Below are 4,057 nucleotides of genomic sequence, written 5' to 3' on the forward strand. Positions count from 1 at the left end.
TTATAAAGAGATTCTTGTTCCAGTTCTGCAATGGTCAAGACGATTTATGCAAGACTCTTGTTAGGATGATTCACGTTTCATCTTATTTAGAGAGATGAAGGGAAAAGTGACTGTCCTGAGGACTACATCTTTCTAATGTACCTTGTGATCAGGCTTACTTAATTTGGTGTGGATCTACCTCAGAGCCCTCACAGATGCAAATCCTTAGCTGGTATAAATTGCATTCCATCTCTCACTGGAACTAGACAGGTTTACAACAGCTGAGTCGCTAATCTCCAGCTATTGAATCCTTTTGCATTTAGTTCACGAGAGGCTAAAAGATTCTATAGGTTTCTTAATGTATCTACTGATTTCCATGACAGAAATACTCATTACTATGTTGGGAATTCTAATGTGTGATCACCAAATACAAAACAACTAAATTCCTGCACTGTCCTGAAGACACCCAGGCAGATTTGCTGTTCATAATTCTGTCAAAGGTAAGCTTTTCCATTTCTGCCAACAGAAATGTTTTTATATGCATTCTATACTGAGATTAGTTTAAATTTTAACATATAGTTTGTGCGAATGTAGGGCTCCTCAGTCATTCTGAATTTATAGTGCATTTTTTTATGCTGAATGTTTTCTGCGAGTGTTCTGTGCTGAAATATAAACTGCAGAAGTGAATTATCCCAGTGATAGTTAGATGGCTGAAGTCTGTCACCTTTTTTCTGGAGGCTGATGATGACATTATGGATTTGTCTACAGAAAGCAGAAAAAATGGGTTTCCTGCTACTTTTAATTAGTTGTTAGTATGGATAATAATTCCTTCAAGTGGTGGGATTCAGAGCGTAGAAAGAAAGTCAGAGCTATATTTACAAATAAGGCATACTAGAAGAGCAATGGGAAAGAAATGCAGGATTTATTTATTTTTTTTTCCTTTGGCACTAATCTCTTGCACAGCATCATATAAATTTTTCATGTAAGACCATAAAGGAAGTATGGCTTTGGCAGTAACATAGATCAGTGATGGCCCACACAATTTGTGATGGCCTACACAAATTCATGCCTTCAGTGACTTACAGGCAATTTACTGTATCTTTGCCTGAAATAAAAGATGAGAGGTTTTCATATGAAGACGAAACTTCACAAGACTGCTTTAGCAATAATTGACATACCAATTCATGAATTGTTTAGAGTGAATTAAAGAACCTTGATATGCCAGGTTCTTGCCTGAGGAAAGGTTGAGTTTGATAATATTCTTGTCAACATGGGAAGCAGGAATATCATCATTTACATTCAGAGACGTCTTTGTGTGTGAGCCATGCCATAGCTGTTAGGTAGTGGTAGATATACTGCTGTTAGATATCCTTATATATATGTTTCTGTAATTGTCTGTAGACAGGAGTTGATCACTGGAGTACTACACCGAGAGCAGTGGGTGGTGGGACTTTCAAGCATTGTGGTACACTTTAGCAAAAGCCACCTTCTTGGTCAACTCTAGGGGATCTGCCAACAGGGCTGGCCCAGCTCAGTCAGAACTTTTATGTACTATAGAGGGGGATAAAGTTCCTGTGGTGCACATAAAGAATTTGCTGGGGAAGACAGTCGGAGTTATTCCTGCTTCAGGTAAAGGCAAACCCACTCCGGCAGTTGCTTTTGCTCAGGGACCATTGTGTATCTGGTGGCTAAAGCAGGAAGATGGGGAAGTCCGATGTGTACCTCAAAGGGATTTAATTTTGGGTGAAAACAGCCAATGAACTCAATTATATGCTGTTGCCTGCTATGTAACACTTTTATAGACCATCAGCTAGATGCCTATCTCCGCCACTCTGGGCTTTGAAAAGAAAATATGTGCTGTCATGATTGTCAGCTGAGGATGAAGCTGTGGGAAAAGCTGGCAGCAGCAGCAGCAGAGTCTCCCAGAACTGCCCTCATCATCATCATTTGACCCTGACTTCCCTTCGATCATCACCCCAACAAAGAATGAAGCCAGACAAGCTCAGCAGTGACCAGATGAGTTCAGTTCTGTCATCAACAGGCAACAATCCAACACCACGCACCATATCTCCTGCCCTGAAAGACTGTTATAACAGATGAAGCCCAACATCATGGGCTGAATGAAGTCAGCAAACTTTATAGGGCTCATCCATGGACTGAGGAATTATATCTGTCTGTCTCTGTTTGTGTAATATGTATAGAAGTGATGGTATACTGAAAAATGTGGGACCTGAGCATGAAGTAAATAGTATGGAATAAGGGGTGGATACTGTCCTGGGTTCAGCTGTAACAGTTATATATTCTCCTTTCTAGTGGCTGCTGCACTGCTGTATTTTGACTTCTGTCTGAGAACAATGCTGATAATACATGGATGTTTTAGTTGTTGCTCAGTAGCAGTTACCCTCATCAAGGACTTTTTCAGTCTCATGCTCTGCCAGTGAGGAGGGGCCCAAGAAGCCGGAAGGAAGCAGAGACAGGACACCTGACCCAGACTAGACAAAGGGGTATTCCATACCACAGCACATCGTGCCCAGCATATAAACTGGGGTGAGTTACCCAGAAGGGCAGATCAGATCACTACTTGGGTCGGGCTGGGTATCAGTTGGCAGGTGGTGAGCAATTGTATTGTGCAGCACTGCTTTTTGTGGGATTTTTTCCTTTTCTCCTTTTAGTTTTATCTTCTCTCCCCTTGTTATTTCCCTTATTATTAGTAGCAGTAGTAGTTTTGTATTGTACTTTAGTTATCGGACTGTTCTTATCTCAACCCATGGGGTTTACATTCTTTCGATTCTCCTCCTCATCCCGTCCAGAAGGAGAGTGAGTGAACAGCTGCATGGTTCTGAGTTACTGGCTAGGGTTAAACCATGACAAGTATGTGAAGAAAAGGAAGTCAGTGTTCAAAACAAGAAAATATATCTGATCAAAATGGTTTGTGGTAGGCAGCACTGCAGCATGAAATCGTACATGTTCAAATATTAACTAGTCATCTGATAAAGGTTTGATGCAGTAACTGACACTGTTTATGTCACTTGAGTATAAATGGCCAAGAGAAGCATACCGAGTATGAATGATGCTTAAAATATATTATCACCAGATTTCACAGAGGTGGATGAAGTCACTATAGTAAATCAAAGTACTCTGCACAGTAAATTTAGGGAAATTTAGACATACATGGTCTCCTAATTTTCAATTTATTCAAGCTCTTAACATTCAAGAGCTCAACTGAAATAGAGGTATTACTCTGTATCTTTGGGTCTGGTATGTGGTGAGAAGAAGGCAGAATGTACATTGGAGAGGGAAGTGAAAGACATCAATTGAAATCAAAGTGGTGCGTGGAACAGGAAGAAAGAAAAGTTCTTCAGGCAGCAGGCATGCCTCCCTGATATTATTCTGAACATTTTGTTTACTTACTGATTAATTAGAGTGGTCCTCTGTCCATCTGTACCCTGTCTGTCAGTTTATGACTTACGCTGGTTTTGAAGATTTTATGCATTACTCTTCACAACCTATTTCAGCTGTCATTGAAACAAATGTAAGTTTGTGTAAAAAATAAAGGCAATTGCAAACAATTATTTTTTCCTCTTGAGAGTCACTTCAGAAATCTGGAGAGTAGAGCATTGCTTTGGCAGTGTTTCAGTGATGGTACTTGACACTGGGGAGTAACTCCTTGCCCATCCATGCTTTTTGAATTAACATACATCTAGCTTTTTAGTACCAGGAATGTCTAGGGTGATTTTCGCTTCAAAAAGAGCTTTGTGCTAAGGTCAGTTCATAACTTAAACTCTCAGAATAATGTGCTAATGGCATCCTGATGGTATTCTGTAAACCTTGTGCCAGCCTGATGATTTAAAGTGGGTATTTCTTTTTACAAGCAAAAAATGTCCTAGCAGTTATTTTGTAAGGAACAGACAATAGAGGTCTGCTTCTTTTTAGAATTTCCAGTGTATACTCAGAAATATTTACAACATTATGTTGTGTCCTTCTAAGATATTTTCAGGATGATGCACGGAAAAGACATTTAGACTATACCTGTGGTAAGTACCATATGACCACCTGTTGTTTGCTGCAAAAGGAAAAT

Source organism: Pezoporus wallicus, unplaced genomic scaffold (assembly GCF_028554395.1).
Source record: "Pezoporus wallicus isolate ANWC-B61680 ecotype Strahan unplaced genomic scaffold, APGP_CSIRO_Pwel_v1 contig_6726, whole genome shotgun sequence".
Taxonomy (NCBI): Eukaryota; Metazoa; Chordata; class Aves; order Psittaciformes; family Psittacidae; genus Pezoporus; species Pezoporus wallicus.